The following is a 12,242-nucleotide window of genomic DNA, read 5'->3' as shown; positions in this document are numbered from 1 at the left end:
TGTCTGTCTCACTCTCTCTGTCTCTTTCTCTGTCTCTCTGTCCATATATACATATATGTATATATATATACATATATATGTGTGTATGTGTGTGTGTAGGTATGTATATATATATATATATATATATATATATATATATATATATATATATATATATATATATATATATATATATATATATATATATATGTCTGTTAGATTGTGAAGGGCTTTGAAACAGAAGATTTTGTATTTGATCCTAGATTTGATAGAGAGCCATTAGACTTTACTGAGGGACACAGTCAGACCGATTTTTCAGGAACATGGCTTTGGAGGTTGAATGGAAGATGTCCTGTAATAGGGAAACACTTGAGGGAGGCAGATCTATCAGCAGGCTTTTGCAATCGTCCAAGCATGAAGTGATAAGGGCCTGCCCAACATGCGTACTTAAGTATGGAAACTGACTACTTAATGAATTCTTCAAACGTTGTAACCCACAAACACAAGGAAAATACAAAAGTCTTTCATCCTGTGTAGTCTCCTTTTACTTCTATAGTAATGGAAGCAGAGAGGTGATAGAAAACGGGGCAGAGAGTGCCAAGAATAACACAGTTCTTATACATTCTTAACTTATTCTTAATGAGCCTTAACTTAGTTGTTGCTTCTCTTAAATGATAGATTCTTGTCCAATGCACGAGTGAGCATACTACTGGAGAAATAGAATGATATCAGTTTTAGCATTCTCAAAAAGAAGAATGAAATTGTAGCTAAATGGAAAGATGGCTCATAGGTTCTCCTAGAAGACTCAAATAAAGCTGTTTTCCAAGTCCATTTTAAAATATATTTTTATTTCATTTAATATTTTCCAATTATAGGTAAAAAATTTAACATTCATTTTAAAAAATTTTGAGTTCCCAATTCTTTCCCTTTCTCCTAGCCTTCCCTCTTCATTGAAAAGACAATTTGACATTAATTATGCATGTGAAGTCATGCAAAAAATATTTCCGTATTAGTCGTGTTGCAAAAGAAAAGATAGACAAAAAATTCAATAAAAATTTAGAAAGTGAAAAAATATACTTCAATCTGCATTTAGAGTTCATTGGTTTTCTCTCTGGAGATAGACAGCGTTTTTCCATCATGAGTCCTTTAGAATTGTCTTGGATCATATTCTTGATCAGAGTAGCTAAGTCATTAATAGTTGATCATTGTACAATATTACCGTTATTGTGTACAATATTCTCCCGGCTCTGCTCACTTCCCTTTGCATGACTTCATATAAGTCTTTCTAGGTTTCTTTGAAATCATCCTGCTTGTCATTTCTTATAGCACAATAGTATTCCATCGCAATCATAAACCACAACTTATTCAGCCATTCCCCGGTTGTTGGGGATTGATTTTCAATTCTTTGTTACCGCTAAAAGAGCTGCTATAAATAATTTTGCAGAAAAAAAAGACTTTTTCTCTTTTCTTTGATCTCTTTGGGATATAGACCTAGTAGTGGTGTTGCTGGGCCACAGTTTTATAATTCTTTAGGTATTGTTCGAAATTGTTCTCCAGAATGGTTGAACTAGTTCACAACTCCATTAGCAGTATGTTACTATCCTAATTTTTCTACATCTCCAGCATTTATTATTTTCCTTTTCTGTCATATTAGCCTATCCAATAGGCATGGGGTGAAATCTCAGAGTTCTTTTAATTTGCATTTCTCTAAACAATTTTTTCATGTGTCTGTTGATAGCTATGATTTTTTTCTTCTGAGAATTGCTTGTTTATATCCTTTGACCATATATCAACTGGGGAATAGCTCTTATTTTTATAAATTTGGCTCAGTTCCCTATATATTTGAGAAATGAGGCCTTTATCAGAGAAACTTGTTTCAAAATTCTCCCCTCCTCACGCCAGTTTCCTGTTTTCCTTCTAATTTTGGCTACGTTAGTTTTGTTTATGTAAAAGCTTTTTAAAGTTCATGTAATCAAAATTCTCTACTTTACTTCCTGTGATCCTCTTTATCTCTTGTTTGATCAATACTCTTCCCTTATCCATACAGCTGACAGGTATATTTTCTTTGCTCCCTTAATTTACTTATAATATCACCCTTTCTGTTTAAATCATTTATCCATTTTGGCTTTATCTTGGTATGCTATGTGAGAGGTCAGTCTATGCCGAGTTTCTGACAAACTGCTTTTTCAGTTTTCCCACCAATTTTTGTCAAATGGCTAGCTCTTGCCCCAAAAGCTTGGCTCTTTCAGTTTATTAAACATCAGATTACTATGGTCATTTACTACCGTGTATTGTGTACCTAACGTATTGCACCGACTTACCTCTCTATTTCTTAGCCAGTACCACTACTTTTTATTATAGTTTGAAATCTAAAACTGCTAGGCCACTTTCCTTACCATTTTTTTCATTGATTTCCTTGATATTATTGACCTTTTGTTCTTCTGGATGAATTTTGTTATGATTTTTTCCTAGCTTTATAAAATAATTTTTTGTTAATTCGATTGGTGTGGCACTGAATAAGTAAATTAACTTAGGTAGAATTGTTATTTTTATTTTATTAGTTAGGACTATCTATAAACAATTCATATTTCTCCATTTGTTTAGATCTGTCTCTATTTGTGTGAAAAATGTTTTATAATTGTGTTTCTATAGTCCCTGGGTTTATCTTGGCAGGTAGACTCCCAAGTTTTTCTACAATATCTGCAGTTATTTTATATGGAATTTCTCTCTCTTGCTGCTGGGTTTTGGTGGGAGTATATGGAAATACTGCTGATTTATGTGGGTTTATTTTACATGCTAAAACTTTGCTTAAGTTGTTAATTGCTTTGATTAGTTTTTTTAGTTGACTTTCTAGACTTCTCTAAGTTTATCATAATATCATCTGCAAGTAGGGATAGTTTTGTTTTTTTGTTGCCTATTTTTATTCTTTCAATTTCTTTTTTCTTGTCTTGTTACAGCTAGCATTGCTAGTGCAATACTGAATAACAGTGGTGACAATAAACAAACTTGTTTCATCCTTGATCTTACTGGGGAGATTTCAAGTTTATCCCCATCATACATAATGCTTGCTCTTAGTTTTAGATGGATACTACTTTAAATTTTAAGAAAAGTTTTATTTACCCTTATGTTTTTTAGTGTTTTTTAATAGGAATGGATGTTATATTTTGTCAATGGCTTTTTTCTGCATCTAATGATGTAATCCTATGATTTCTTTGCTTTTGTCATTGATATGGTCAATGATGCTGATATTTTTCCTAATATTGAACAAGCTTTGTATTCATGGTATAAATCCTACCTGGTCATAATATATGATCTTTGTGAAATATTGCTGTAATCTCAGTGCTAGTATTTTATTTAAAATTTTTACATTGATGAATGGAAATTGTTCTATAGTTTTCTTTACTTGTTTTTGCTCTCCTTGGTTTAGGTTTCAGCAGCATATATTTGTCATAAAAGGAATTAGGCAGGACTTTTTTTCTAACCATTTATTTTTTTTGCCAAATAGCTTATATAGTATGAGAATTCATTGTTCCTTAAATGTTTAACAGAATTCTCCTGTAAATACATCTGTTCTTGGAGATTTTTTTCTTAGGGAGCTTACTGTGGCTTGTTCAGTTACTTTTCTAAGAAAAGATAAATTAAGAATTCTCATGTCTTCTGTTAATCTGAGCAGTTTATATTTTTGTTAATATTCATCCATTTCATTTAGATTGTCAGATTTATTGGCATATGACTGGGCAAAATAATTCTAATAATTATTTTAATTTCATCTTCATTGTGGCAATTCACCCTTTTCATTTTTAAAACTGATAATCAGATTTTTTTCCCCTTTATTTTTAAATCAAATTAACCAATGAGTTTTCTGTTTTATTGGGTTTTTTTTCCCATAAAACCAGCTCCCAGTTTTATCTGTTAGTTCTATAGTTTTTTAACTTTCAATTTTATTAATCTCTCCTTTGCCTTTCAGGATTTCCATCTTGTTGTTTATTTGGGGATTTAAAATTTTTCTTTTCCAAGTTTTTTTTAGTTGCATGCCTAATTCATTGATCTGTTCTTACTTTTTTTTTTTTGATTATACATTTAAAGGTAGAAATTTTCCTCTAAGTACTGATTTGGCTGCATTTCACAAGATTTTAGTATGTAGTTTCATTATTGTCATTCTCTTTAATGAAATTATCATTGCTATTATTTGTTATTTGACCTACTCATTCTTTAGGATTAGATTATTTAGGTTCCATTTAATTTTTAATCTATGGTTCCATGTCCCTTTATCAAATATATTTTTATTATTATGATCTGAAAAGGATGCATTTAATATTTCTTCTTTTCTGCATTTGTTGTGAGGTTTTTATGCTTTAATACATGGTCTACTTTGGTGAAAGTGCTATATACAGCTGAACAAAAGGCATACCTTTCTATTCCCATTCAGTTTTCTCCAGAGGTCTATCATATTCAATTTTCTAAAATTCTTTTCATTTCCTTAACTTGTTTCTTACTTATTTTATGGTTAGATTTATTTAGTTCTGAGAGGTCCCCCACTAGTATAGTTTTGCTCTCATGTAATACACTTAGATTTTCCTTTAAGAATTTGGAAGATTTGCCATTTGTTACATACATGTTTAGTACTGATATTATTTCATTGTCTATGGTGCCTTTTAGCAGGATGTGGTTTCTCTGCTCATCCCTTTTAATTAGTTCTATTTTTGCTTTTGCTTAGTCTGAGATCATGATTGCTACTCCTGCCTTTTTTTTACTTCAACTGAAACATAATAGATTCTGCTCCAGCCCCTTATTTTAACTCTATGTGTGTCTCTCCAGTTCAAGGGTTCCTTGCAAACAATAAATTGTTGGATACTGGCTTCTAATCCATTCTCCTACCTACTTCTGTTTTATGAGTGAATTCATGCATTCACAATCACAGGTATCATTACTAAATATAGATTTCCCTCCATCCTATTTTCTTTTGTTTAGCCTTCTCTCTCTTTTTTTATTCTGTCCCTCTTCTAAAGTCAGTTTTGCTTCTGACCACTGCCTTCTTTTATACACTCTCCCTTTTATCACTACACCCCTACTCTTCTTTATTTGTATAAGAGATTTCTGTCACCAATTGTGTGCATGTGTGTGTGTGTGTGTGTGTGTGTATTTCCTCTTTGGACCAATTTAGACCATTTTCTCTTCCACATTTTCTCTTTCACTCTCCACAACTTTTCCTTATGGACCTTACTCTTTTATGTGAGGTGATTTTTCACCACTCTTCTTCTCCCCCATTCTCCTAGGGCATCCTTCTTTCTCACCTATCCATTTTTTTTGGTATCATCCCAACATAATTGACTCACTTCCATACCCTCTTTCTGTGTAGAATACTTTTAACTGCCCTAATAATAATATAATTCTTAGAAGTTGAATGTATCATCTTTCATAATAGAAAGGTAAATAGTTTAACTTTAATGACTTCCTTAGGATTTCTCTTTCATGTTTACCTCTCTATGTTTCTCTTGAATCCTATATTTGAAAATCAAATTTTCTATTCCATCTTGGTCTTTTCACTTTTGAAAGTTCTCTATTTCATTAAATATCCATTTCTCCCCTCTTGAAAGTTTTTTCTGGGTAGGTTATTCTTAGTTGTAATCCCATCTATTTTGCCTTCTGGAGTATTATATTCCAGTTTTTTTAATTTAACATGGTAAATGCTAAATTTTGTGTGATCTTGAATATGGTTCCATGATATTTGAATGAGTTCTTTCAGGCTGCTTAACGTATCTTTTCTCTTTGACCCAGGAGGTCTGGTTTTTGTCCATAATATTCCTAGGAGTTTTCATTTTGGGGTCTTCTTCAGGTGGTGGTCAGTAGAGCTCTTCAATTTCTATTTTACCCTCCAGTTCCAAGACATTTGGGCAGTTTTTCTGGATAATTTTTTGAAAGATGATGTCTAGGCTCTTTCATTGATCATGTCTTTCAGGTCCTCCAATAGTTCTTAAATTTACCTCTCCTTGATCTATTTTCCAAGTCATTTGTTTTTCCAATGAGATATTTTACATTTTATTCTTTTGACTTTGTTTTATTGTTTCTTAGTGTCTCATGGAGCCATTAACTTTCATTTGCCTAATTATAACTTTTAAGGAATTAATTTTTTCAATAAGCTTTTTACCTCTTTTTCCATTTGCCCACTTCTGCTTTTTAAGGAATTGTTTTCATCAGTGAATTTTTGTACCTCTTTCTCCATTTGGCCAATTCTGCTTTATAAGATGTAATTTTCTTCAGTATTTTTTTTGTCTCTTTCACCCAACCTATTAATTCTTGTCTTGAATTTTCTTTCTTTGTTCACATTTCTTTACCTTAGTTTTCCTCTAACATTTTTATTTGATTGTGAAAATCTTTTTTTAAAGTTCTTCCAGGAATTCTTGTTGGGTTTTTGCTCATCACATTTTTTTTGATGCTTTGTTTGTTTTTAGCTTTATTTAACTTAATTGTCTTCTTCTGAGTTTGTGTCTTCATCTTCCCTGTCACTATAGTAGCTTTAATGGTCAGGTTTTTTTGTTGTTGTTATTTGCTCATTTTCCATGCTATTTCTTGATTTATGTTAAAGTCGGCTCTGTTTTTGGCATGAAGGGGACAGACACTGTCTTGAACTTTAGGTTTTTTCATACTGCTGTTTTCAGTTGGGGGGTTGGGAGTTTTTGGTACTTCCAAGGTAATATGATCTGGGGAGAGGTGTGGTGATAGTTCTCCTGGTCTACACTCTGGTCCTTACTCAAGAAGGGCCCCAGATTCCTTGGAATTGCAATTGATACTGCTTCTCAGGACTCCCACTCCCTCTTGACCAATAATGATCCTCTCCACCCTTGAGCTGTGACCCATATTTGGATATAGGCAATGGATTTGCCAAACAGCATTTGTTCCTTACATCCAGTGCTAGCACAGGAGCCCCTTGTAATTGCTTTCTGACCATTTGCTATGTCCCCTTACCATCTCTGACTTGAGAACTCCTGAAGCTGATGCTGCTTCTGTCATTACCACCTAATTCCACCACTGGCATGATTTCATCCATGTGGGCTCTGGGCTAATCTCTACCCCTTGTCATATATCTCTCTTTCCTACCTCCTAAGTTGTCTTGGGCTGGCAAAATGTCTGACTCTGACCTTTTGTTGTTTGTGCATCTCCAGAATTTGACTTGAGGTGTTATTTTAAAGTTGTTTGTAGGGAAATGTTAGGAGAGTTTGGCTGAGTGCTTTCTCTACTCTGCCATCTTGGCTCCACCCCCAGAAGTCCCTCCCAAGCCCATTTTATAATGTGCCCAATATGCAATTGTTTTCCATCATTCCAATTCTCACTAATATTCAATCTCTTCCTGTATATATGCTGCCTATAAATATTCCCATTTCTTTCACATCCTTAAAAATCCTTACTTGATTCATTCATCCCCACTAGCTATTATATATCTCCTCCCTTTTATGACTAGACTTCTTGAGAAAGGTATTTATAATCATTGACTCTACTTCTTTTGCTCTAACTTTCTGCAGTCTAGCTTCTAAACATTATTATTCCACTGAAACCATTCCCTCCTGATTTACCAGTGATCTCTTAATTGCCAAATCTAACTTCCTTTTCTTGACCTTTCTTCAGTATTTAAAATTGTCGATCACCTTCTTCTCTCCACTACTCTTTCCTGAATCTCCTCCTACTTGTTGACAGAAGGTCTACCCATCATGCAGGTACCCCTCCTCTAATTTCTTTTGAATTTCTTTGAATAATTAAATTATTATTTTTGAATCATTTTGAATTCCATGTGAATTGGAATCACATTGGGCTCTCTATCATTTATCCTTTGACCATAGTAGGTCCACCTTCTTTTCCTATCATACGTCTTTCTGATGAAATTCTTTGCATCCTTCATTGATGCAATTCCTTTTTGATAATGGGTTATTCATTACAAGGAGACTGCTCCTTCTTAGTTTCCTTTGCTAGCTCTTCATGTAAGTTATGTCTGCTACCTAAGATTCTATCCTGGGTCTTGTTCTCACCTACCTGTATACTAATTTAGGTGATCTCATCACCTTCCATGAATTTGACAATCATCTCTTTGCTGATGGCTCTCATATCAGTTTATCCATCTTTAACCTTTCCTGTGACTTGTAGTCTAGAATCTCCAATGGTCTATTGCACTGGTTATCTCATAGACAGGTTATCTTATGTGCAACATGTAAAAACTGAACATATCTTTCCCTTGGAATCTTCCCTTCTTCCTAATTTTCTTGTTACTAGCTCCTTTGGTTTGAAACCTAGATATCATCCTCATCTTCTCTCTCTCTCTTACCCTCCATATCCAAATAGTTGCCAGTCTTGTAATTTTTTTTTTTACCTATGAACATCTCACATGTACCCCTTTTTCCCTTCAGAAGCAGCCATTTCTGTCCTCATCACCTCATACCTAGACTACTGCCTTCACTCCTCAAGTCTCAATTATAAAAGTGATGTTTCTTAAATTCAGATTTAACGTCCTTCCCATTCAAAAGACTTCAGTGACTCCCTTTTACCTCGAGAATCAAAGAGAAAAAATTTGTGTTTAGCTTTAAAAGATCTTCATAACCTTTCTATCTTTCTAGCCTTATAACATTTTATTCCTATCCACATATCCTATGACCCAGTGATCTTGACCTCTCATTTGCCACAGAAGACAGTTCATCTCCCAGCACTGTGCAGTTTGACTGGTTGTCCCTTCATGCTTTCCTTCTTTCTACCTCCCGGTTTCCTTGACTTCCTTCAAGATTTGAGTCAACTATCTCCTTTTTCTGGACCCCTCTCCTGCTAATGACTTCCTTCTTATGTAATGAGTAATGACTACCTCCTACTTAATATTGTGTATATCTTGTATGTTCACATTTATTTGTATGTTGTTTCCCGTTTAGAATATTGTACCTTTAGGCCAGGGGCATGTATCCCCAGTATCTAGCAAATGTTAATAACATACTTTTATTTGGTTAAAATAAGTTCATTAAAAATAACTATATAGTTATATATATGTATAAGTATATATATTATATATATAAATAACTATATAAAAAAATAACAAACTCCTGTTGATAGATAAATCAAGCCTCAGAACATTGCAGATCTTCTGGGAGAGATTCCATAGCTACTCAAGAACTTGGTCTAATTATTCACCTGAGAAATATATATTTCATATATATAATATAAATGATATATTTTGTTATCTTATATTATATAATATAAATATTTATGTTTATATTTTATAGAAATTATATTTTATTATTTATAATACGAATGTATTACTATATTTAAATATATTATATCTAATATGTGCTCTCTTTATATATACTATATATAGGAATAGTATTCAAGGGTGTGTGTGTGTGTGTGTGTGTGTACAAAAAAATTCAAATGAGTATTAGTTGGGCCCAGAATTAAATAGAAGAGAGGAAAACTGCAGTACTCTTTGAATGACCCCAATCTTCTCTCACAAATCAAGGCCAATATTTTTTATAAGAACATTCTGTTGGTGTTAAATGAATTGAAGAGCCTCATATTCTCCAAAGACTTACAGATGAATGTATCTCAGAGGCTTATGGGGAGGTTTATGGTAGATTTGACCAGGCTGAAACATGTAACCAATAAGGAATTACCAAGAGCCAAAATGAAGGATGTAGTTAGTAAAAGGAATCCTTCATATAGTGAGAGGCGGAGGTGATTGGTGGATAGCTCCTGTATTCTATCACACCCTGATGATATTAAAAGACTGCAAGGAAGATACCTATCATGTTGAAGAGGACCTTTGTGACAAATTTTCAGGGGGACATGAGAAGTAACCCTGCAGAACAGGCAGACTTGGATGGATTGTTATCTGCCTCTTTGGAGGGAAGATCCACATGTACAAGATCCTCATTGGAGAACAGGATATATCTTTATGCCAGATGGATTACCTCTATACTACTCTAGGGAATCCCTAAAATAGCAGTACTGGTTCTCAAAGAGGAAAAAAGGACCTCTCCATATCAAGGTCAAGGTACTGTATGTCTCACTATATCTGATCAGAGCAATAGGAGCTCAGAAGAGTCTACTACAAGTTGAGCATAAATAGTCCATGTGAACATTTGGAGTGGAGAGGTCTTTAAATTTGTGCATCTCATGTTTCTTTTGAGATGCTTCAATTCTGCTTTGCCTATAGAGCACAGTGCCTTCTTTGATGCAGGCGTACCATGTTAGACTGTCCTGTGCCATCTCCCATGTGTCACAATAGATTCCAAAGTCCTTCAGAGAGACTTTAAGAGTGTCTTGCTATCTCTTATTGTACCTCCTGCCTTGTAGGAGTTCTCCATAAAATAGTTTTTTAGGTAAACATGCTTTTGGTATTTGAACAACATGGCCAACCCATTGGAGATGTGCTCTCTGTGGTAGGGTTTAAATGTTTTGCTATTCATCTTGAAAAAAACCCTTAGTGTCTGGTACCTTATCTTGCCATGTGATCTTCAGAATTTTCCTAAAACAATTCAAATAGAAATGATTCAGTTTCCTGGCCATGGCACTGATATACTGTCCAGATTTCATAGGCATACAGCAATGTTTGGTAGGCAGTCTGATACCTCCTCTCTCCCATCCTTTCCTTCAGAGTCTCCCAAAAACTGAGCTAGTTCTGACAATACATATGTCCACATCATCTGTGTGAACATCCCTGGAAAGTATACTGCCAAGGTAAATGAATTTATCCTCAGGGTTCAAAATTTCTCCATTTGCTGTAATCAATGGTTTCATGTATGGATGGCATGATAGTGGCTGGGAGAGAACTCCTGTTTTCTCACTGTTAATTGTTAAGTCAAAATTAGCACAAACAGCATATTCATACTTTGTTGCATCTCAGCTTCAGAGGCTGCACTGAGTGTACAATCATCTGTGAACAAAAAGTCACTCATCAATTCTCCCTCCACTACAATTTGGCTTGTAGTCTTTTGAGGTTAACTAATTTACCATCAGTACAATAGCTGACCTTAATGCCATATTCATCCTCTTGAAGATATCCAACAATACTGCTGAAGACATCATGGTAAAAAACATGGGAGCAGGCACACTGCCCTACTTTATTCCATTGATGACTGGGAGAATGTGAGAGCATTGTCTGCTGTCTAGAACCTGGGAAAGCATTCCATCATTAAACTGATGTACAGTACTGATGAACTTCTCTGGGCAACCAAATTTTTGCCATAACTTTTCCTCATGACTGACAATGTCAACAGCCTTTGTTAGATCTACAAACATTGTGTATAGACCTCTGTTCTGTTCCTGGCAACTCTAGGAGTGGGGGCTAGGTGAGGGAGGGAAGAAAAAAGAGAAAAAAAGGCATTTACATGATAACTTTAATATATATTTTAAAGAAATAAGTTGTACATAATAGATTTGTAGTTTCATTTGCATCTTTTCTATTCTACTATGTTGTTTTATTTTTTAAGTTCAGAATAAAATAAATTTAAAAAACTTTGCATATAGATGACATCATTCATGAATCTTTGTTTTGTACCCCTCCCTCTTTAATAAAACTTTCCTTTGTTTAGTGAATAAAGGGCCATGAAATAGGAAGTTAGTCTCAGTGTATTGAGGGATACCATATACATCATTTAACCAGATTTCCTACATGGGAGCTATGAGCCAAAAGGGAGAGAAAACATCCCAAAATTTTTCCTGGGATCATGACAGTGTCTAGCATAAGAATTCCATTCAAGTTGGAGCTCAAAGGCGGGCAAGCCAGTTCTCTTAGGACTGTTCCAATTTAGAGAAGTTAATCCCCATTGGCCAGTGTCAGTCAAGAGCAAGGCAGAAGCAGGATGTTAGGTTAATGACAGTTCATCTGATGAATTCTGGGCAGTAGAATTCTAGGAAGGTCATAGTGACCTTCCATTGAGCTGTTATACAGCCTCCCATTGTTTTCCCCTTTCAGCACTTAATAAATCAGTATTAAATCAAGTGAGGATGTTTCTCCCTACTAGGGTGTTAATACAGCTTTGACAGGGTACTCGTGTGGTGGTGGGAGTCAAATACAGTTCAGTCTAGGTACACATCAAAAAGATACCTGTTTATCACGCTATGAAAATTGTTCTGGTATATTCTGATCCAAAGAATTACTCCTGCTATTTTGGTTTTTATTTTTCCTCTTCATGGTTGTTCTGTTGGACAGTTCTAAAAATACCTTGGGTCAATCTAATGTGGAAATATGTTTTACATGATTGCACACATATAAGCTATATCAAATTGTTTGT

This window comes from Notamacropus eugenii, chromosome 5, assembly GCF_028372415.1.
Source record: "Notamacropus eugenii isolate mMacEug1 chromosome 5, mMacEug1.pri_v2, whole genome shotgun sequence".
Lineage (NCBI taxonomy): Eukaryota > Metazoa > Chordata > Mammalia > Diprotodontia > Macropodidae > Notamacropus > Notamacropus eugenii.
This window is presented reverse-complemented; position numbering follows the sequence as displayed.